At 41.9% G+C, this 25049-nt stretch overlaps 1 long non-coding RNA gene across 1 annotated transcript; it reads left to right on the top strand.

Moving 5' to 3' along the window:
* Positions 1-256: 256 nt before the first annotated feature.
* Positions 257-1227, top strand: LOC144242731 (uncharacterized). The gene is made up of 2 exons (XR_013338445.1): positions 257-322; positions 1091-1227. It is a non-coding gene; the product is annotated as an uncharacterized LOC144242731 (long non-coding RNA).
* The last annotated feature ends 23822 nt before the right edge of the window (positions 1228-25049 follow it).

The following is a 25049-nucleotide window of genomic DNA, read 5'->3' as shown; positions in this document are numbered from 1 at the left end:
CTCGAATCGGAAGGGAGACGTCGCTCTCTGATTGGTCCCGCCTCCCCCGTAGAGCGTGAGGCGAGGCGCGGCCGGGCGGGAGGGCTGCCGGGCGGCCGAGGACGAGGCTGGGTGGGACGCCCGCGGTTTCGGTTGACTACGTCTCGGGCGCGCTCCCACGAGGCTCTGGGAAGAGAAGGGGAGGGTAGGGATAAGGAGCAGGTGAAGGGAAGGCACGTAACGCGCCGCGCTGCCNCCTCCGTGGGGAAGGAAAGAGATGGGGCAGAAGAGGGGTCCGCAGAAACCCGGGGACCCGACCCACCTTGGACCCTCCAGGAGGCGAGTGAGTGGGCGGGGTCCTCGTGGTGGTGAACGGGGCGGGGTCCGAGATGTAAATAAGCCCTAGCCAGGGATTTTACGGGCTTTAGGAGCAGGGTAAGGGATACCAGGTATATTTAAGTAGAACAGGAATCTTGCTGGTCTTCGTTAAAAATGGTGCTAGTAATGCATGATCTGAAAGGTCCTCGCGAAATCTCAAAGATAAGCGCGTAGCACGATGCCCCTTAATTGCTGGATTATCTTACCTTCCTCTTCAATTCTCCACTGATGAGTCGATGTTTTTAGGCCCCAACTTCGCACATCTGCGGTACAAGGCCCTAAGCTGCTGGCTGTCCAAAGCTGGTGGGTGGGTGTCCGCACCCCGGAAATCTTGTCGCTTGTACCCTACGGACGCCCAAGCCTATGCTGAAACACTGAACCCTATTAATTGCATCAAGTATTTATTAAGCACCTATTATGTTTGGCAGGGGGCACCATAGAACTAAAAATGAAAAGAAACAGGTCTTGTTCCGGTAGTGAGTGCCAAAGACAAGACTAGAACTCTGTTTTCTTGGCTCCATGGCCCGCACTCATTCCCCTCAATCCTTACTTCGTGGCTTCAATTGGGAGCACAAGACAAAGGAGGAAAACGGCACTAGCAGTACACATCTGTTTTCTACCAGGCCAGATGACCATTTCAAACAGCAAGTCTTCTTGAAACAGACTTTCTTTTCAAAAATGAAAGCTTCCCCGAAGAGAGTACCTCTAAATGGCCATTCTTTGTGTCTTACAGGTTTTCCAGACTTTCAAGCTTTGACCAGTGGAATTCACCTGAAATGATGGCTGTTTAAATATAGTTATGTGGTGATTAAATAAAGTAATAAATATGAACATGAATCGCATAGGGCTTTGAAATTAAAAGAAAGTCAATAGTCGTTGTCATCTCTTCCTTTCTGTTGCCTTCTAAGATGAGCCTACTGAGCAGAAATGCTTCAAAAGTTTGCCTCCAGGGTGGTTTCTACCATTGTCACTTTAGAAGCAACTATATTCACCTCTTTTAAAAATAAGCTTGTGAAGGAGACCCGGGAAGCCAATTGGTGGAGCTGTTCCACCTAAGAGTTCTGTTTCCACTTCCCAGAGACTCCAGGGAGGATAGACTAGGGCAAAGGCTGTTCAATATAAAAGTAAGAAGGCTGTTTTTTGGTTTTTGGTCTTTCTGCTAACACAAGCCAACAGGTTTAATATGAAATAGCTTATAAAAAGCTACCCTGGGTCACACAAATATTTTCTCCTTTGTGATCTGGTTGTGCATTTGGGTGTCCACGTGGATGAGTAGGAGAAGAAACAAAAGGGTGGCTGGGATTCCGGAAGAATCAGCTCCCAATGTGGGAGTTAGGTGCCTTGGGTACATTAATTGAATGGATAATATGCTTGAGGTCTACATTAGACCGTCTCTCCAAAGTGTCAGAATTTGGGTTCCTAACTCTTCCCTTTAGGAAGCTTTCCAGGACCTCTAAGATTGAGGAAAGGGGAGGAGGGGCAACCTGACTGCAATGATGTCCCCAAAGGGCTTAGAAATGGGAGCATGCTTACTGCCCCCTCTGCTAGAAATGTGTCTACGCTAAAGTGGGTCAAGACAGAAACTAAAGGCAGATGGAGCAGAGATTGTCGTGGCAACAATCAATTTGGAAATCCACTGGGGTACCTTAAGACAGACCGATCAGTAAGTCCCTGTTGTATAAATTATGCTGAGTCTTATTTTCATTTGGCTAGACAAGTTTAACCCTTCATTATGCATGACATTTCAAAATCAAAGCAAAATCAATTCAGGGATGCCTAGGTGGCTCGGTTAAGCATCTGACTCTTGGTTTCAGCTCCCATCATGATCTCACGGTCTGTGGGTTAAAGCCCCACATTGGGCTCTGCGCTGATAGCACAGAGCCTGCATGGGATTCTCTCTCCCTCTCTTTCTGCCCCTCTTCTGCTTGCTCGCTCGCTCTCCTCTCTCTCTCTCTCTCAAAATAAATGAACTTAAATCAATCCGGAATCAATTTAAAAGTAGTTAAATGTATTGGAAAGGCACAGAGGAAAGATAGTAATGGTGGTTGCTTCTGGAAAGAGATCCATGGAGTCGTGAGTTGGATAAATTTCATCACTAATTCTTCTGCAGTTTGAATTTTTAAAAAATCTATCCTTTTACTGAGATTTCAAAAGATATAACTCAAGTTCCATCTCCTCTCTGATAAATCTGTAAAACCCTTCCTGGTTTCTCCAGCCCAAGGGATATCACTCACCTATGAATTTTCTCTCATAGTCAAAATGATTTACATACCATGACTTTGATTAATGCCTTGATCAGTTAGTTTAGTCTTGAGCAGTTTTTAAACTTCTCATGTGTATGTTTTGTCTCCCCATTTGGATTGTAAATCCCTGAAGGACAAAGACAGCATCTTGTTCTCAGTTGTCTCCCACACTGTAAGATTAAAAAAAAAAAACAAAAAACACTAAGTAATTGAAAAAAAGGTGAAATAGAGCATTTGTATAGCAGAACTATGCTCTGTGTGGGTCAAGAATCTGCAGACATTCTGCACAGCTTTGCCCCATCTACTGAGTGGCCTTGATACAACTATTGAGTATCCTATCTGCATCCAATCCATGTATTCCCTCATCCTGGTGGAACGAAATTGCAGCAAGCATACTACATCCTAAAGAAAGATCCAGTTATTTGCAACTAAAAGGACACCAATCAAGTGAGATAACTTAAGTAGAAATTGCGAAGAACAAAAGTCTGGGGTTACTTTTGTTACAAATGACAATGAAGAAATACAATGTCAGCTGGGTTTTTATCTCAGTAATAATGTTTCAAATGAACTTATGTTGAAGATGTGTACACCTGCCTCTGTGTACACACAGTCATTATTCACATGTTAGTTTTTATTAAAAATAATAAAAATTTAACGTCTGATGGAAATGCTGGAGACAAGAATAAAGTATGCGTAAGAGCAAAGAATTAAGTTTGGCATTTATCTGTTATGTGCCTATCATAAAAACATGGTGGAAAATTCTCATTTTACGGCCAAACTTTCTCAAGAAAGGAAGACATTCACTTAGGGATTTTTAGATTTAAAGGGAGAAAGGAATTGAGAAGTTGGCACTGGTTGAGAAAAACATATTTAGTGAAAACTAAAAACATATGTCTCATCATTCTCTAGGCATCTGATAATTAATATTATATTTCGTATCTATACATTTAACAGCATAAATAATCATTGGATCCATTGATTATTAGGTAGCTAATCTAATGATTGCTCAAATATTACTTGGTAAATCATAATACAGTTTTAATGCAATGAGCACGCCCATAAAGGCGTTTAAATATTATTTAAGATCCACGTATTTGGGGAAAAACTAGACAAAGGCCCATGTCTCAATGCGGAAAGAACAATGTACAAATTATTTAAAGTTCTATTGTGAAGAAGGATAATTTGGTAGTCATATGTCAACAATAGGGCCCTATGCCTTGATTATAATTGTCTGTGTGTGACAATATTGACTGAGCCAAGCTGCTGCTAGGCAGGATTAGTGTATGAAGGTATAATGCTCTTGGAAAATTTCAAGCGTGTTAGCATAATTGCTCTGACGAAGAATGAAGAGCTTATTTAACATAACTAACGAGAGTAGACAATAGATGCATAATCAGTGTCCTAATGATTGAATTAATGAGCCCCAGTTGTTTGTCCTTACTGTAAACAGTCCTCGGCTATGAAATAGGCATTTTGCTGAAGAAGTCTGACAATTGTGTTAGCTGATGAGTGGCCAGAACATCATTAATGGTGGGAAAGAGCCAACTACTATTGGGCCCTAAAGAGGTCAATGGTGGATTTCAAGGAGTAAATTATATAGCTACCTAGAAGTTTCCTATCAGCTCCTCCTTGCCTTAAAGTATGTATACAGTCATAGAGCCTGATCAATGCTCTTATTTTCAGATAAAGAAACCAAGGCCCAAGCTTCTTCAAAGTCCGCTGGCCATTCAGTGCCAGAAATTATACATAGTATCTACCTTGCCTGCTCGGACACTGCCGACTAATTCTTATCCCTGTTCCTGGTCGGCACCCTCCCCGACGCCTTTGCTACTCTCTTCAATTTTCCTGTTCCCATTACCTTCTATGCACATATCCTGACCAACTATTTCACAGTGAAAACAGGGGCACGTTTCCTGTCCCCACCTAAACCCCTAGCACCAGACTATACGTCTGTCTCTAGATTTATCCTTCCAGCCACGTCCTGCGAAAACCTGCTCCTCCTTCTGGAAAAAGGCTATTCCTTCTGTTCCCTTGGCCACCTCGCCTAGGTTAGCACATGCCACCCATCCCAAACACGCATCCCAACCACACTCTCCTATCACCTTTTTAAATTTCTCTTCAAAACTCTTCTATCTGGAATTATGTCCATTTATTTCTGTACTGATTTATCATTTGTCACATCTTCCCACTAAATGTAAGCTCTATAAAAGCAGGAAACATGTCTGTTTTGTTCACCACAGTATCTCTACTCAAGCATGTCTAGTTTGTTCACCGTATTATCCGTAATTGAAGCATACATGGAGGCTCTCAATAAATATTTTTTAATAGATGGATAATTTTCACTCAAGTTTACTCAAACTCAACCTCAACTCAACATTGATCATCACCTTCTGTTTTCCTCTCTGAGTGTGTTTTAGCCCAGTTCTCTGGAACATAGAGCCTGATGCAAGGATGCTGACCTTACATTGACCAGGAGAGAAAAAGTAAGGAAGACTGGGGAGCAATGCATAATGATGCATTACTGTGCTAACCATTGCTTCGGGCTAAGCCTTGAAAAGATACAGCCAGTCTCCTGACAGGTGCGAACACTTGGCCATATAGGACATCTGCAGATAGACAATGAGGAAAAGTCATGCCTTAGAGCAATCTGAGGAAGGGAAGAAATTTATCTTCATGTCACCTGTCTCCTATTGGTCAAAGCTTGTCCCAAAGGGAGCTCACTTTCCCATACGTCCCACTGCATTATCCGAATTCTTCAATAGCCACTCAGAAAGCCAGATGCCTTGCCCTGGAGTCCAGGAGTGGTACAAGGAGACTATAGGTATGTGGCTGGTTGGCTTTAGTCAAGCCAGAAGGGACTTAACTAAGTCCTTCACAGTGGCAGCTGAGACAGAGCAAGAGATCCAGAAAATCTAAGACACATAAACAGAGCCTGATATAGAGCAAAGGTAATTTTACTGGCACACAGTAAAAGTAGGATCAGGTCTGTTTTAGTCACTGCTAATTAAATTTTGGTTGAATGAATGGAGGCATATATAAATGGCATCACCATCTACTGACTTTTTCAAGCTGAAACTTTGGAGTCATCACGATCGTCCTTTTTGCTTAATTCCTATATATCAAAATGAGGACAGAATTCCTCCTGGCTCTAATTCCTCCGTGTATCTCAATCCAATGCCTTTTCTCCATACTCACTGCCTTGATTCAGACTTGATCATCTTTTGTGGGAATTATTGCTATAGCTCCTTAACTGTAGTCATTCTGTCTCTAGCCTTGCTCCCTTCCAATTCATTCTCCCCCCTGCTGCCAAAATTTTCTTTCTTTATAGCATATTTTACAAATGCAAAGCTGATAATGTCACTAAGTTGATTAGGTTGATAGTTTTCTTTTTTTTTTTCTTTCTTTTTTTTTTTTTTCTTTTCAGGATAGACTCAAGACTCTCTGGCACAGGGGCACCTGGGTGGCTCAGTCAGTTGAGCGTCCAACTTCAGCTCAGGTCATGATCTCACGGTTCATGGGTTCGAACCCCGCATCGGGCTCTATAATGACAGCTCAGAAACTGGAGCCTGCTTGGGATTCTGTGTCCCCCTCTCTCTCTGCCCCTCTCCTGTTTGTACTCTGTCTCTTTCTCAAAAATAAACATTGAAAAATTAAAAAAAAAAAAGACTCTCTAGTACAGCCTATAAGATCCTTCATGATCTATCCTAAGCTAGTCTCTTTATCTTAATAGCTTACCCCTCCCTGCCTTGCTCCTTAGACCTCAGCCAGACTGAATTCCCAGCAGGACACCGGGCTGTCTCATTCCTCAGTACCTACCTATGCTGTGTTCTTGGTTCTGCCTGGAATATGTTTGTGTCTGATGAACCTGTATTCGTGCTTCAAAACTATTTCCAAGAAATACCATTCAGCCGTTGATGCTTCCATCCGTCCTCCACCCACCCATCCAGGATTCATGGTAACAGTCAGGTTTTTCAGTTGCAAGCCACAGAAGAAACTGCCATTACTGACTCAGGAGAAAGGGCGTTTGTGAAAGGGGTGGCTGACACAAGGGATAAGAAGGCTAAGAAGGCTGCAGAGACAGGCCAGACGATAAGCAAGAACAAGGAAGTCTGGGCAGCAGCTGGGGTCAGAGCCAAGATTACAGTGCAACATGTTGCAGGAGGTGACCGTCGCTGCCACCACCATTCAACACAGAATACCTCAGCCTACACTTCCAGGTCAATGGCGCTGGACTCTGGACCCCCTACCACTACCAGTGCTGTTGCTCCAGGAACCCAGATGTCACTGCAGTGCCTGTTATTGTCATCAGAATGGATTCTGCCCCCACCCTGCTTTGCATTACCAGAGCTCCGTCTTCCAAGCCTGGGGCAGATCCATCAGGTTTACGAAACTTAGCATATGTTTCTTGCTCTAGTTGCAGGCAGGGCTGGGCAAGCAAGGAGTTGACTTTTTTTTTTTTTTTACTTCTATATTGTAATTGGGATCTGCTTCCTTCCAGTAATCATTAGACTACCCCAAACAAAGAAGAGTGGGTCAGATGCTAGGGAGCCCCCAGATGGCTTATGTTCACCATGTTCTCAACTTCACTCAACAAATAAATTGTGCATCTGCCCCGCCAGGTTCTCTTTAATGCATTAGGGATACAAAAATGAATAAGGTGACCGTTTCATGCCCACAAGGACATCTATGGTCCAAAAGACAAAAAACACACATTGGCGAAGATGTAGAGAAATTGATGGGAGGAAGGTAAAATGGCGCGGCCACCATGGAGAGCAGGCTGGCAGTTCTTCAAAAGATTAAACAGAGTAAACGTATGACCCAGCAATTCAACTCCTAGATACACAACATATGAGAGAAATAGCAACATATGTCCACTGAAACATTTGCTCATGAGTGTTCACAGTGATGCTATTAATAAGGGCTCAAAAGTGGAAACAACTCAAATGCTCATCAACTGATAAATGGACAAATAGTGGCACGTCCATACAATGGGATATTATTCAGCCATGAAAAAGAATGAAGTTCTGGGGCGCCTGGCTGGCTCAGTAGGTAAAGCGTGAGACTCTTGATCTTGGGGTTGTGAATTTGAGCCTTATGTTGGGTGTAGAGATTTCTTAAGAAATAAAATCTTTCTTTAAAAAATGGGAATGAAGTTGTGAGACAGGCTACCACCTAGACGAATCTTGAAAAGACTGGCAAAACAAAAGGAGTCACAAAAGGCCACATACTGTGTGATTCCATTGCTGTCAAACATCCTAAAAGGCAAATGTATAAAAAGTAGATCAGGGGTTAGCTAGGTCTGGAGATGGAGGGGGCCAAATAGGGAGTGACTGCTGATGGGTTTCTTTCCAAGGTAGTAAACATGTTCTAAAATTAGATTGTGCTGATGATAGTATAAATCTGTAAGTATACTAAAAACTATTGAATTGCATACTTTAAACAGATACATTGTGTGGTATGTGAATTATGTCTCAATAAAGCTGTCTTTGAAAAACAAGTAAAATAGAAGTCTCCCTTTTCCTCAAGGGTTTGACGTGCTCCTTGGACAGCCAACTAACAGAGAAACAATACGATTTCAATTAATGGCAAGCCTCTTCCTCACCCCACCTCTTCTTTCTTCATTCCTCGAGAGGGATTAGGTCCCTTCCTTCCTGTTACAACACTTACACTTTTGTATTGTCTTTCTGCGAAAAGTGAGCTGCTTGAGGTAGTCTGCGTCTTTGAACTTTGGGTCACCAGGGCTAAAGTTCAATGCTTGGCAAACAGTGGGCTTCTAATAGTTGTTCACTGAATGGTGAATAAATGACAAAGCTGGGACTAGAATGTGGGTGTCCTGAGTCCCAGATCGGCACTCCTAACTAGGCCAATCTCATCCGTGTCTGAAATGAAGACTCCCCAAATGTAACAGCGAGCCAGGAAGAAGTCCACACAAAAACAGTCGCGTTTTCTACAAGCTGTCAGATTCCAGGTATGTGTTTATGCTTTACATCATAAATGTAATTTTGCTGTTTCCTTCCTGTTATGCTGTGTCCTTTGAATAATCGTTCCACTTTCTTCAGAAATGGCCCTCCCCCCTGGTTCCATTAGGGAGCATCAGTTTTGCTGACATCTTCAGCATCTTATAATTGTGACTTCTAACCAACTGCCTGGTCAACAGTGAGTGGGGCTTCCTGGCCTAAGGCCCAGGGTTTCCAAGGCCTAAGTTTTAGAGATTTGGCTTTTCGCTAGCTGAGAAGCACCAAGTAGAACTACTCCAAACAAAGATTATTTGGAAAAATAATTTTTACAGTCTACTGAGGTATAACTTTGCAACAAATTTTCTCTACTACTTTTTAAAAACAGCTTTATTGATCTATCATTCACAGACCATATAATTCACCCACTTGGGCTACACAATTCAATGGTTTTTAGTATATTCACAGAGCTCTGTAACTACCATCACAAGTTAACTTTAGAATACTCTCAGCGCCCCAGAAATAAACCCTATACCATTAGCATTCACTCTCTGCTCTTCCTCTTACTCCAGCCCTAGGCAACCACTGATATACTTTTTTGCCTTTATAAATTTGCCTATTCTGGACATCGGACTCATAGAGTATGTGACCTTACGTGACTGTCTTCTTTTACTTCGGTTGTTAACAAGGCTCATCCATGTGGAAATGTGTCTCAGGACTTCATTCCTTTTGGTGACCAACTAATATTCCAGGGTGTGGACACGGCACACTGTTTATACATTCATCGCTGATGGGCGTTTGAGTTGTTTCCATTTTTTGGTTCTTGGGACCGATGTGCCATGAACATTCATGTTTCTCTACTACTTTCTAGATCATAATTACTGTGCTCTAACATCTCCTCCCCTATTCTGATGCTCTGTCTCAAAGTATACTGCCTATCCGTTTACGAGATTCTCCCAGGATTTTTACAAAGTATCATTAATGAATATCGAAGGGCTGGCAAACATGTAACTTTGCCACTGTCGGAGTTGGCTGCCAACATATAAAATATTTTAATGAAATAACGAAATGATCATCTCTTCAGTGACACTTGCTGACTTCTTTTCAAAGTTGTCAGGGAGCCAGGTTTTCCATTCATTCAATAGAGTTGTGTGTTCCCGGAGAGTCGGTCACGTATTAGGGGCTGTGCCCGGTGTGGGGAGAGAGGTCCTTGCCCTGCAAAGTCTTCTATTCTGTTAGAGGAGAGAGCCTTGGAGGAGGCAGCGCACCTGGTCCTGGTGAACAGGGGAGGCTTCCCAGAAGAAGAAGCAACCAGAACTAAGATATGCAACTAGGAGTTAGCCAGGTGAAGAAGACAGAAAGCAAAAGAAAACACAATTGCAGAGCCCAGATGTGAGAGGAGTATGTGTGGATGGAGAGGAGAGAAAAAGGAGAAGGGAGGTGGGAAGAGATTAAACTGAACAAGGTAGAGAAGCCACACCATTCAGGGCTTTGAATGCCAAATATAGAGCCCCACAGCCTGAAGGGAAAGGGTTCAAAATTCAGCAAAATTAAACACTCACTGAGTGTTTGACCCTCTAAAGAAAAAAAAAAAAAAAAAAAAAAAGACACCAGAGTGCATTGAAAAATATATAGTATGAGAAAGAACTCATGAATTGTTCCTTTCAGTCTTCTTTTTAGAAGCAAATAGGTTTCTGGGGCGCCCGGGTGGCTCAGTCAGTTAAGTAAGCGACTTTGGCTCAGGTCATGATCTCACGGTTCATGAGTTTTAGCCCTGTGTCAGGCTCTGTGCTGACAGCTCAGACCTGGAGCCTGCTTCAGGTTCTGTGTCTCCCTCTCTCTCTGTCCCTCCCCTATTCATTCTCTGTCTCTGTCTCTCAAAAATAAATAAATGTTAAAATTTTTTTTAAAAAGAAGCAAATAGGTTTCTCTTTTAATCAAAAATTTCACATTTGCTATCGAGTCATTATAATAGTGATGTTTAAAATTGTTTTATTTTATTCTTTAAGAAATGTGTTTAGACCCTCTTGTGTACAAGAGATTATTACTCTGATCTCTGAGGTTGTAAAATGGTTCATAATGCTGGCTTCTTAACTTCCAGGCATGAAGTGGTCAATCAAGTGAGACATGAAAAATAAAAAGACCCACAGAGAGATTTTGTATATTATACACATTTAAGGAACTATTTATTTAGAGGAACAATCATTACACAATAATTCAGAGTATCATCACTAATCTCTCTCCTTAGCACAATTATAATTCAATTAAGTTTTATTTATTTTGAGAGAGAGAGTGTGTGTGTCTGAGCACAAGAATTAGAGGGGAAGAGAGAGAGAGAAAGAGAGAATCCCCAACAGTCTCCTCACTGTCAGCATGCAACCCAATGCAGGGTTTAAACTCACAAATAGTGAGATCATCAGCCGAAACCAAGAGTTGGATGCTTAACCAATGAGCCACCCAGGTGCCCTGTTCATATAGAATCTTTTTTTAAATTTTATTTATTTATTTTGAGACATACACACACACACACACACACACACACACATATAAAAGGAGACAGAGAGAGAGAGAGGGAGAGAGAGCACGGGAGGGGCAGAGAGATAGAAGCCCAAGCAGGCTCCACATTGTCAGTGCAGAGTCCCACTTGGGGCTTGAACTCATGAAGTGTGAGATCATGACCTGAGCAGAAATCAAAAGGCCCCATTCATATGACTTTTTTTTTTTTCTTAAAAATTCTATACCAAAAGACCTTCAACTAAGATTTCCTTAAATTTTTGCTTTGGAGAGTTTTTATCCTCTGGTTCAATTCAGGGTGGAACACGGGGAGTACACTAAATAAACATTTATTAAACATTATAGCCAAATACTATTCTGTGGGCTATGGAGAATATAAAGAAGGGGCAGGTCTGGTTCCTTCTGTCAATGAACTTGAATTCACCAGAGAATATGGGAGGTAAGTGTGAAGGTCAGGGGAAAGAAGAGAGTGAAACTTTACTGTTCATTCTAGCACCGTGCAAGGCTCCTAAAACTAATGTATTTCATCTCGTCTTCAAATGACTCCAGAAAGAAGGAATTTTTCTTATAAACAACAAAGTCTCCTTAGAGGTGAAATAACCTGCCTAAAGTCAGTAGGCTACAGAAGACACATTTCCAGTTGAGGTAAAACCCAGAGAATACACACCGAGTGCAGACATGTGGGCAAACTCCTAGTCCAGCTGGGCAGGAATGGGGCTGAGCGCTCTCATAACTGACCTTCAGGGGTCTCATTTGCATATCTACTCTTTAGTTCTGGGGAAGGTGATGAGAAAACCTGGGGCTTGGACAGCCAGCCGCCAGGGAAATGAGGGTGTGTTTCTATAAGGCTTTGGTTTGACTTCTGGGCCTGGGGGGCGGGGGTGAGGGAGCACAGGGGTAGGCTTTGTGCAGGACTGGGTTCTCCGCCTCCCAACTAAGCCTGTATGAATCCCCAAGATGGGGTGCATCGAGGAGCATAGGGGAGTGGAGAGGGTGGGACAAGAGTTGCAGCCGGGAACAGAGTGCTTTTGCCTGGAGAGAGGAGCAATGAGTGTAGCTCAGAGAGGGTCCAGAGAGAGGTGCATGTGGCCAGAAGGCTGCATTTCAGAGGGGCTGGGATGGAAGTGTCCCCAGCAAGGAGTTACCAAAGACTGCGAGACAGTCAGGCTTACTGATGCCAAGGAGCTGTTATTGTACAATTTCAGCAGGGCCTGAGTGAGAGTCACTCATTCCAAAATATCTACCAAGCATGTACCACATGTGAGGTGCATTCTAGATACTGGAAAACAGCAAATGGAGGTGAATGAAACAGACCAAAATCTCCATTTTCTCAGGGTTTGCATTCTAGCTGGGGGAAAATAGAAGATACAGGAAATGAACGGTAAATATTAAGGAGTATTAAGTATGATGGAGAGAAATAAAGCAGAGCAGGAGAACAGGGTGGAGGGCCATTGTGGTTTTCAGTAGATTGGTTGTCCACACTGAGAACATGACATTGGAACTAAGGCTTGCAGGAGGTGAAGGAGCCTGCCATGTCTTGCTGGGGAAGGAGGCTCTCAGAATGAGTGCAAAGGTCCTGTGGCAGAGCGTTCCAAGCAAGCCAGNGGGGGGGGGGGGGGGGGGGGATGAGCAAGGGAGAGAGAGTGGGGGATGGAGCTGTGTTAGGGATTGTGCCTCCTGATCTGACTAGAGTGAGCATTTCAAGCATGCCCTGCTATGAAGTTGCAGGTGTGGATTAAGGGGGGGGAGTTGGATTAGCCAAGGAGGCTAGGTTTTTGTCATGTGACAATAAAGGATTGGAAGAAGGGCAAGAAAATTGAGGAGTAGTTACAATGATGGATTATTCCGGTTATCATTGTGTAACCAGCCACATCAAAACACAAAGGCATAAAGCAATCACAGGTTCTATGTGTCAAGAATTGGGGCAGGACACGGTGGGGATGGCTTGTCTCTGCTCCACGATGTCTGGGGTCCCAGCTAGGAAACTTGAAGGTTGGAGAGAGGGCTGACTCAAGCTCACGCTGGCATCATCTGGAGACATCTTCAGTCTGGCAAGTGATGCTGACTGTTGGCTGATGCACTTGTGCATGGTCTCGTCTTGCAGCCCAGCTTCCCTGCAGCCCAGAGCCCCTTAGACAGCCCACGTGACCACTTAAGGCTCCCAAGGTGAGTGTCCTAAGTGAAAAATGGAAGCTGCTAGTGTCTTAAGGCCGAGGCCTGGAAATCGGCACAGAGCCACTGCCACAATGTGCTACCGATCAAGTGGTTGCAGAGCCCAGATTCAAAGAGAAACAATAGAGCCCCCACCCCTTGAAGGAAAAAGGGTCAAAGAAGAATGGTGTTTCAAGTACAAAACTAATTGAACTCATCCGAGGAGAAAGAAAAGGCCATAGGGACACACCTAGAAGAACATGCCGTCATTTAGAAGTAGGAAATAGGAAGAGAATCCAGCCACAGAGACCAAGATGGTAGGAGGAAAGCCAGGAGAAGGGAATGATTGTTTCAAGAAAGAGGGAATGATCCACGATGCCTAATGCTGCTGAGAGGTCAGCAAGATTACACTGAGAAGTGACTTTTGGACGCAGCGAGGTGGAGAACAGTGACGTGACAATGGGAGATTTGGTGAAGCCATGGGAATAAAAGTCTGATAAGAAAGAGTTGGAGGGAGAACAAAGGAGAGGAAGTAAAGCAGCAAAGATAGGCACGTCTTCTGAGTTTTTTATAAGGGGTACCGGAGAAATGGGACACGCTGGGGAAGGGAGACACAGGTTCTAGAGAGGATTTTAGTAGATGGAACATACAACATTTTTATAGGCTGAAGGGAATGATCTAGCAGAATGGGGGGAAATCATGGCAGAGGAGAGAGGGGATAACGGTGGGAATGATACCTTTGAGTTGGTGAGAGGATTTGGAACCCAGTGCACAGTGGAAGGTTTAGCCTAAGGTGGCAAGATGGACGGTTCACATGTCGCATACCTTCCCAATGGGGGTGAAAATTGGTTCTTACTCTTTTTAAGTGTAAAGTGCATATACTTACAGTATGTGAACAGATATACAGTGTATCTGTGGTAATAAAATTTCGTGTGGGAGGTTGTGTAATTAGTAAAAAGTATATCTTAAAAGACTACCTAAGTGGGGGATGGTAATGAAAACCAATGGCTGTGAAATACTGGTCTATTATAACTGAAGAGAAAGTAGACTGTATGAGTAGATATCAGTAGGTATTTCTCTAAATGCCAGGTAAGAAACATGGAAGGAAATGTCTGGAAGCTCTCTTCTAGTAACATCTCTTTTCTTTGTGAAATAAGGAGCAAGAAGAATCAAATGTGAGGGGGAGAAAGGGAGTCTTTCAGGTTGGTCAAGAGATGCGAAAGTTTGAAACCAATGTTTTGGCGGGTAGTAGAGGGAATTAATTAAGGATTAACTTGATGTTGGTGGAGCTTTCAATGTGAGACCCATCAGCATGCTTGTGTGCTTTTCTCCAATGACATTCACCAGATCATGAAGAGATTGGGTTTCACGAGGATTGGGATTTTACGAGGGGAGTACATCGGATGGAGATATGGTCAGGAGTGTAACCTAAAGGGTTAATGGCCAGTAATGGTCATCAGTGCCTTCCCCACTCTCAGCGCTCCCCATAACAATACATATGTTGGCTTTTTATACCAGGCACCTGCAACCTCCATCCGAGGACTTCCTGCTGATCTGTGTTGTTGGCATGCCAGAAGTGCCGGTAAGTCAGTGTCCCCAGCAATGACCTTCAGCCAGTGATGGATGGGATATCCCTGTTTCCTTGTCCCTGAGGGAAAAATAACTCTGAGGATTATTCTGCATGCCTGTTCAATAAATGTCCTTTATTCACTTCATTTTCTTCCCTGTAGGACTTCCCTCTACCCCTCCCAATGCTTCCTGGGATCACCTCCCAAATAAACTACTCACACTCAAATTCTTGTTTTAGAGTCAGTTACTGAGAGGATCAAACTAGGACAATGATGAACCATAGTTTTTAAGCTAGGTGAAGTGAGAATTAAGAATATGATGTGGGGTAAGGAACCCAAGTGTTGATAAGACAATGAAAGGTAATTAGATCAATGGATTGGAGGACCCAGTAAGGTCCAAGAATCTCGAAGTAAGAGTACTTGAAGTAGTGATTCAAGAGTGGGACACTTGATATTGAATTATGCCATTATTGATATAGGTAAACTTTACTGTATAACCTTGGGAATGTATGACTGGTGAAGTGGACGGTAAGTTCATTGAGGGTGAGAGATCAAGGAACATAGAGAGCAAAATGACCTATAGAAGACTGATTATTTTTCATTTGCCTTCTACCTCTCCTAGAACATTTTTCTGAAGGTTAAATGACCTAACCCACACAAAGGCGCTAGTATAGAGCTCCGTACATAGTAAGCGCTTAACAAATGTAGAAGTCCATATGATATGGGCATATGACCCAAACCACACCAGCAATCTCTCCCAAGGATTATTATAACTCAATCCATTGAAGAAGCACTGTCTTTCCTCTTTGGGTGTAAGGTTGGAAAGCCACAGCCACCTATGGCCACCCAGACTATCCCATAGAAAGAACAAAGGAGTTAGGACAACCCAAAGGCAGAAAGAGAGAGAAGCTGGAGAGAGAATCTTGGCAGTATTTGATTCCCTAGAGTCAGTTGTCTCTGGAGCCAAATCTACGCTGCTCTCTCTACACTCAGTCACTCGGTTTCAATAAGACCTTCATAAAAACTTTAATTTTGCTTTGCTTAAGCTAGTTTGAGTTGAGTTCCTATCACTAGGTACAACAACAACAATTACAACAACAAAATAACTGATAAGGGAATTCACCTCTTGCCTCACGCTGGCCAAAGGGATCTAACCACAAAGTTCATACATGGAAATCTTTCCAAGCCTAGAGAGAAGGAAGTATTGCGAGGTTTAAAGAATATCTGAGGAAGCCACGTACCTGAGTCTGTCTCAACTCACCAATTTGCCTGCAGAGTGGGCATTAGGCCTTGGCATCTCATTGGGAGACGCTGTGAGAGTCAGCCTTGCTAATTTATGTTGCCGCAGAGCCATTGAAAGCGGCATCGACCTCACCTCCCAGTGTCTTCTCTGTGATGCATACAGGAGGAATTTATTTTAGAATTTGTGGCCAAAATCTTTACTTCTCTCAAAGAACTGGCAAGGGTTTTCTTTGTGGAAAGAGAGAACTAAGTAATCAATTGTGTTTATTCACGTTGGTCACCTAGAAGCTCAGGGCCAAGAATACAGTCCAACTTTGGGACCTTATAATCTGTATATGTGAATATGTGAGTTTTATGTCTTTCTACTAATCTTAATACTCTATTTCAACTTGTATTTTCCTTAAGACATAGTTACATTTTACTATTTTATTATAAGTGTTTTATAAAACTTCCTCAAGTCGTTTAGAGAATTGATCAAAGCATAAATAAATAAGCGCATTTGCTGGTATTCAACCTGGGAAATACCCTTTTGTCTTTTGATTGTCAAGGATGGGGTTAAAATGTCCAATGGAGGTGGCAAATCTTTATTCTACAATACAGCAGAAATAGATCACTCTAAAAAAACAAAACTAAAATAACACAACTGGGTTCAAAGAGAAAATAAAAATTTCCATGACCCAGAAAGAAAAATAAAAACATCAAAAAGTAAACAGGGCAAAGCCATGGCTTTCCGGGCTTCTGGTCTAGAGGCACAGCCATGGCCAGGAGGTCAGTTCCTGCAGAATAATGGGGACCAAATGTGCTCCACATGAGATGAAGTATTGAAGCCAGAAACACCTACCTGACTGTGATGGGAAGCTGGAGAAGACAACTGTTGTTGGCTAATGTGTGAGCTCTCAGCTTTTATAAAGGCAGGAAGGAAGTGGAGGGAGGTAGGAAACAGAAACAGTCCCACAAGCAGAAAGTTAAACAAGCTGCCCACTGGCCTGGTGACTGGATCTGAAATGTCCTCAGTGTCATCATAGGGCAGGAGCCCTATGTATATAGGATCTGGTTTTAGAATCAGATACCTGGACAAAGGTGGGGGAAACTACTAAGAAGCACTCACAAAGGAACTAAACAGAGAAGAGAAATAGAAGCAAATCTCCCTCTCAAAATGAGTTTACAAAACTAAAATTGCTGCATTTGAAGAAATCTAAGGTTAAGAAAGACTGCACTCAGGATCAGGAATTAAAAATAAAAATTTGTTCAATTAGAAATAAATTTTAGAGGCTATTTTAAGAAAAGACTTAAACATAAGTGTGTTTAGTATGCTAAAATTAGATAAATTAGATTGGTAAAAATAAAGACAAAGAAGCAAACAGGCAGAAATTAAAACAGCTTTACACAATGAAATTGATCAGAAATTTTGACAGAAAATATACTTTGGGGGAAGTCTGGGGGGCTCAGTCAGTTAAGCGTCCATCTCTGGATTTTGGCTCAGTTCATGATCTCACGGGTTTGTGGGATTGAGCCCCGCATCAGGCTCTGGGCTGCAGCACGGAATCTGCTTAGGATTCTCTTTCTCCCTTTCTCTCTGCCTCTCCCCTGTGTGCGCTCGCTCTCTCTGTCTCTCTCTGTCTCTCTCTCTCTCTCTCTCAAAATAAATAACTAAACTTAAAAAAATAGATTTTGTAATTAAAAACTTAATAGGTCACTGGGCACTTCTAAAGAGCAACTTAGTGAGTTAGATGACGTTATCACAAAATTCACCCAGAATACAAAGTTTTAAAGAATAGTTAAGAGACATGTAGAATAAATTGAGAAACTACACAGTGCACATAAAAAGAGTTCCAGATGAAAAGAATGGAGGAAATGAAGCAATAATTGAAGAGGCAGTAGCTGAAAGCTTACCAGAATTAAGCAATTTTACATGACCTTTTTTTGCAAGTACCAAGTAAAAAAAAATGTAACTAAATGCAGACTTAGATACTTAACAGTAAGACTGCAGAACATCAAAAATAAAGGAAACATCTTTAGGAATTATTAGAGAAACAGATCACCTAAAAATAAATGACAATTAGAGGCTTCTTATTGGCAATAATATACACCAAAAAACAATGGAATAGTATCCTCAAAACGCAAGAAAAGATATTTGGTAAGCTAGAATTTTATACCCAGCTAAACTGTGATTCAGGAGCTAGCAAAATACAGACACATACACATAATCTGAGCATTTAATGCCCACAAATCATCACTAAAAGGGAATAATTGCACTTTTTAATTTAAGGAAGTAAGAAATGAAGAAGAGAAAGAAAAAAGGAAGAAGAAATGAAAGAAAGAGAAGCGAAGCCTGGAATACAAGAAAAATATTGTGAGCACAGAATGAGAAGATATGTTTCTATCAATTTAACAAAAAACTGACTGTAATAAAAATAAAAATAACTAATGATATATGTTTACAAAGAAACAGTAAATTGAGGGGTGCCTGGGTGGCTTAGTCGATTAAGCGTCCGACTTTCGCTTAGGTCATGATCTTGCGGTTCGTGGGTTCGAGCCCCGCGTCGGGCTCTGTGCTGACTGCCAGCTCAGAGCCTGGAGACTGTTTCGGATTCTGTGTCTCCCTCTCTCTCTGACCCTCCCCTGCTCATGCTGTCTCTCTCTCTCTCTCTCTCCTAGAAATAAATAAAAAACATTAAAAAAAAAAAGAAACAGTAAATTGATCTTCTAAACAATAATACAAAGATTAGGGACACAGTGTTACATAGGTAAAGTATACTCATGTTCATATCTTCTTTAAAGAGGGATAGAAATATTGGCTAATTAGTTAAATATGTACAAATGAAACATTTAGAATCACCACTTTAAAGAATAAAACTAATACCCAGAGCTTCCTAAAAGGGGGATTTAAAAATAGAAGATTTTATCTATAAACAGAAGGAATGGAAAAGGAAAGCAAAGAAGAATACAGTGAACAGAAAATACAAATTAAGATGGTAGAAATGAGTTCAAATATATCAACAATTTAATATAGAGAAAAGGATTAAATTTATGTATTAAAAGCCAGAGATTATCAGATTGGATTCAAGAAATCTATCTATATGTTGCTTATAAGCTATACCTAAAAAAAATCAATGTAGAAAGGTTAATAAAAGGATGGGAAAAATATACCATGCAAATATGATCCAAAAGAATGTAAGGACGGCAGTAATGACATCAAACGGAATAAAATTTAAGGCATCAAAGGCCATATAGGGATATATCACATAATGATAGAAGTAACAATCTAACAAGACTATATATTAATCATGATCACCTAACCACACAGCCTTTATTTGGTATATTTTTGTAAATATACAAAATAAATACTGATACATTCACAAGGAGAAATGGACAAACCTGCAGTCGTGGTGTGAAACATTAACCTGCCTCTTTTAGAAACTGCTAGAAGGAACAGACAAAATATTAGAAGCATCAAAGAATATTATGAATATTAGGAGTGTCAAAGAACAGTATTAAGAAATATGATCCAATAGATTATTTAGAAACCCTGCTGGCCGGGAGGTTGGTTTACACTCTTCGGGAGAATACTAGAGCAAACAGTCACAGGCCTGAGCACTGGGACATGGGGACACCCTCAGCTAGCACACTGGGCCTTACTGATTCTGAGTCCAGGTCAGGGTCTCACAGGTGCCCACTAGGGCAGGGATCTAGCAGAGGGATGGAAGCTCAAGTCAGGGGCTCCTGGCTTGACTTAGCCACTTTGGGCAAATCATTTTGATTTTCCTAAACTCTACAAAATAGAGATAATAGTAACACAGTGGTTAATGTCTATGAAGAACTTAACAGGGTGCTTGGCCCATATCGAGTGTGGAAAGCATGATGGTAGTTGTAAAAATTACAGACAATGACCAAGAACCTGTCTTTAAAGAGGCAAGATGGTGGCAGTGGTCCAGCAGCAATTTACCAAGGAGTGCTTCATCACTTCATCACTTCATCACTAGGACCACAAGCACATGCTCTGGTACAAGACACACCCAGCTCTACTGTTCCCTATGTGCCTTTTTTTCTACTTTGTTAAACTGACATAGTAACTGTGCTTATCAAATGGGGTTATTGGGAGAAATGATTGCAGTAATACATTAAGCATAGTGTTTGACACATCTAAAATATTCAGTAAATGGTTACCTATAGGATCCTGTAGAGATCAACTATTACCATAAATAATATTAATAAGATTAAGTCATAAAAAATGATACAGGATTACCATAAATGAAGATGAAGAAAAGACCAAAGAATTTGGTTGGAAAATGTATCTCGATGTACTCAAGTCCAGAATGATAGCAGAAAACAATATGATTTGGTACTAGAAAAGTATTTCTCTTCCCCCAGCCAGACATCTTTGACATGATATAGGATTATCAAATTCAACCACTTAGTTTTTACTTTCCACATAACAATGGCCACATCACGGTTCCCTGACAAGAGCCAACTGATGAGAGCATAAAAATCTATAATTAGGGATCTTACTTGGATTGATAAAGGGAGTCATGTTACCAAATAGTGCCTGAAGACTAATCTTAATTTTCTAACACAGATAATTGCATTTTCTGTGTTATCTACACTTTCCCACTCATTAATTCTGCTTTTTGGGTTTCTCAACCCCTTTCTGAAGTGTATCTGGGCACATATGATTCTCCTCACTTTTCAGAAGAGTAGATGGAGACTAAGAGAGTTGAAGTACCCATTCTAAGATAGCTATTTAATTACCTAAAGTAGGTATCATCCTAAGGTGAAGCCAGGACTAGAACCCAACTGCCTGCCCGAGTCCACTGAACTAGACCTCTTCTAAGAGAAACGATAAAAATAAACTCGTGTGGATGATACAAAGGCCAAAGAAAGTAGGTCAATCAGTTCGATGAAAATGTTCCATACTCGGACTAACCATGTAATGAAGGGTAATAAATGACTTGATGTGTCCTCTTAACAAACAGTATTTGCCCTGGTTCGGGAAACACATGAAGCCTCAGTCATTAACCTATCAGAACTTAAATTGAGCAGAGAAGGAAAGTAGAAGCAAGGAACTCTTTCAAAGGGGAAAGAAACCTGTACAACAGGCTCACAGAACTGCTCTACGGTGTAGTGGAAGATTAATCTTATCCCCTCCCCCACCATGTCCCTTTCTTTATGAAACGGCACTTCCCTTCACTGCAAACTGCTCCTCTTCCACTTATAAGGTTCCCATAGGGACTACCATATGCTCCGATGACCTCAGTCTATGGCCATAGCTGACTGGCCCAAGTCAGGCCAATCAGAACCCTACCCGGGGCCACCACCGGCCCATATGGCATCTTTGTGGAAATTAGAAAATGTACCCCTTCCTCAAGATACTTTATCCCATCTGTGAGAAAATTGTTGAAATCTACAATGTTTATGGTATGAATGGTGCCCCTGGGTTTGTGCAGTGGCTCCTTATAGCAGAAATTTTGAACTTGAGACTCAAAACAGGGCAGTGTCTTCCCAGTATCAAGGATAATAGCATTCAGGAGTTTAGGACAGACATGGACTCTGCCACATGGAGAAGGCTGGAGTGCAGTGAGACAGAATGACGTCAGTGTGTGGAAAGAAGCCAAAATGCAGAACAGAGGGAGATGATTCTGGTCATATTTGGGGCGATGATCCCGATTGTTCCTGGAGGTTCCACTGCATTTCTGCCTCTCTCATTGTTCGGTTGTTCAACACTTTTTTTATTTTCCCATGAGTCAAAACATTCCTGTTTTTTGCTTATGCAAGATCAAATAGAATTTTTTGCGACTTGCAACTAATGCAGCTGTGAATTTAATTTCACTAATTTCCACATCCCTCAATTTTAAAAGCAAATTGGGGGAGAACACATTAGCTTCAATCTCAACTTGATCGAGTATGATTTTTACACAAAGGGAAATGGCTCTGTTTCTATCTATTCCAACCCAGTAAGTAGTTTCTCATTCTATGTCCATGCCTAAGAAGAAAATTACATGTTGGCTGCCCACTTTAATTGTTTGTAATCACTGAAATTTGCAATCCTATCCTGTGGCGTGTTCTGAGACCTCTCCTCATGGGGCATTCTTTCAGTGTGTTCCGTTGGCAGTAGCTGTAGCAATTAGAAAATTGGGAAATGTAGAAAATCCAGAGGGATATCAATTTTGGCATTTCCTTCCTTTAGTCAGTGTTGTTAGAAATATGGAAGGCCCTAGAAGAAATTAAATGGAACCATGGGCTTTGCTACTGAGTTTATCCTGCTTACACAGAGCTCACTCCGTTCCAAGAACACTTGTTATCCTCACTGGCACATCTAACTCTAGGGGGATCAGGGTCCAAAGAGTTTCTTCCCGGAGGGAGAGGAAGACCACTGGGCCATCTTCTTTCCTAAGTGCACATGATCCTTTCTTAGGCTTCTGTTTGTCAGAGTGGACTTTAATGTACAGTTACAGGCAAATATGCAGTATAAGAAGATGAAACCTTATTTGTGTACTTGCATACACAAACTTAATCAAATGCAACGATAAAGTCATAGGACTAATTCCATTTTGTTTTATTTTTAAAATTTTTTTTCACGTTTATGTTTGATACAACACACACACACACACACACACACACACACAGAGCATGAGCAGGGGAGGGGCAGAGAGACAGAGAGAGACACAGAATCTGAAGCAGGCTCTAGGCTCTGATCTGTCAGCAGAGAGCCCAATGTGGGGCTCAAACTCTTGGAGCCATGAGATCATGACATGAGCTGAAGTTGGACACTTAACCGACTGAGCAACCCAGGCGCCCTAGTATAAAACTAATTTTAAAACATCTTCAAAGTGCTTCAAAAGTTTATATTCTCTTTGGATATAGTAGGGAGCAATTTGGAAACACCTTATCTGGCAAATAAGGTGAGTTGTAGTCAAGCAATTTTAAGTCCAAAGAAAAGTATTATTAAGTTATAAGACTGGGTTTCTCTGTGGCTCAAAAGCTGTTTTCAAAAACATTTTCCAAAGGAAATCAGCAAAGATCTTTTCGGCAATGGAAGCATCCTTGAAATAATTATGTAGTCTTCTAAAGAGTTTACTCAGAAGAGGAACCACTCATTTGGATATAAGAGAAATTCAGTGATGAAAAGCATATGGGGCGTCTGGGTGGCTTAGTTGGTTAAACGTCCGACTTTCGCTTAGGTCATGATCTCGCGGTTCGTGGGTTCGAGCCCCGCGTCGGGCTCTGTGCTGACTGCCAGCTCAGAGCCTGGAGCCTGTTTCGGATTCTGTGACTCCCTCTCTCTCTGACCCTCCCCTGCTCATGCTGTCTCTCTCTCTCTCCTAGAAATAAATAAAACATTAAAAAAATTTAAAAAAAAAAAGAAAAGCGTAAACTAATGCATCTGCACCATATACAGCCATAGAGATATATATGTTTCTAGAATACTCACCACACGATTCTGGAAAAATTGGCAACTTAGAAAGAGTGAAGTTAGGTCTTTACCCTACACTATATTCTAAGATAAGTTCACAAAATATTATAGGAAATTTTATAGGAAAATGTTACATTAAATAATGTTTTTAAAAAATGTTCAATCTTACTAGTCACCCAAAAATTGCACATTAAAAATTGTGTAACTGGAATAATATTTCTAGGGATGCTAACATGCATGTTTACTTAATGGTCCTACACATGTGACTTTAATTGGCCTATGAAATCCATCTGTGTTGGTGAAGGGGAAGGAGAGGAGGTAGGGGTGTAAAAGGCACAAGGGACACATGGAATTCTTACTATAAGAAAAAGGAAGGGGCGCCTGGGTGACTCAGTCGGGTAAGCACCCGACTTCAACTCAGGTCATGATCTCATGAGTTTGAGCCCCTTATGAGGCTCTATGCTGACAGCTCAGAGACCCTGCTTCAGATTCCATCTCCGTTTCTCTCTGCCCCTGTCCATCTCATGCACTGTCTCCCTCTCCGTCAAATATGAATAAACATTTCTAAAAAATTAAAAAAAGAAAAAGGAAGAATTAATGATTTGCTTTTGATATCCAAAATAGAGTTGTAGACCACGGAAAAGGTCTTGAAAGGCAGACTTTGTCAAGAAAAACAGGATTCCTGAATTCCTGTAGCTCCGGTTTAACCAGGTTAGAGACTAATCCAAGAAGGTTCAGAGCATGCAGTTTCTTCTACCATAGAAGAACCGACTGCCTCTACCCTATGTTGGTTAAACTCGGAGGCCTGCTGACTTAGAGACAGAGAGGGTATGACACAGAGACAGCAGAGCCCAAAGTCAGTCCTGTTCTGCGCAGATAGGACAAACACAGGAGAAAGACTGATTGCTTCCCTCTCCACACATGCCAGGCAGACACTTAAACATCCCAACAGGGGCGCCTGGGCGGTTCAGGCAGGTAAATGCCGACTCTTGGTTTTGTCTCAGGTCACCGTCTCATGGTTCATGAGTTCGAGCCTTGCATCGAGCTCCATGCTATCATCATGGAGTCTGCTTGGGGTTCTCTCATTCCCTCTCTCTTTGTCCCTCCCCTGCTCACATTCTCTCTCTCTCTCTCAAAATAAATAAATAAACTGGATTTAAAAAAAAAAAATCCAGGCAAGTCTTGAGAAGCCCAAGGCCATTAGAGCTAGTAGCTCACTTCTGCAGATGCAATGTACAAAAAAACCCTACCTGTGGCAGCTTCAAGCATCAGGAGGCACTGAGGTGGGACCAGCGAGAGATGGGCAGTTAGACAAACTGTGAGCTCCTGGTTCTCCATGGCCTTCTTGTGGCAAGCCAAGTATCTGCAGGAAGCCAAATGCCTGAGTGGGGAACGCAACGGCGCTGTCGGGGTCAGGGGACCACAGAAGCAAAACGGGGCAAAATTACTTGGCTCATAGCTGTGGCAATGGTTGCCAGCACATAGTCCCAAGAGGCAAGGTGGGGGCAGGTGTCCTTCAGCAGAACCAGCTTCAGGTCACTCCAATCCCCAAGCAGCCAACACCTTATGGGAAACTAATCTCTGAGGAGTCTGAATTTATAATTTTAAA

Source organism: Crocuta crocuta, unplaced genomic scaffold (genome assembly GCF_008692635.1).
Source record: "Crocuta crocuta isolate KB4526 unplaced genomic scaffold, BGI_CrCroc_1.0 scaffold36, whole genome shotgun sequence".
In the NCBI taxonomy this organism is placed as follows: domain Eukaryota; kingdom Metazoa; phylum Chordata; class Mammalia; order Carnivora; family Hyaenidae; genus Crocuta; species Crocuta crocuta.
Note: the sequence above shows the minus strand (reverse complement) of the source record. Positions and strands in the feature narration are given on the sequence as shown.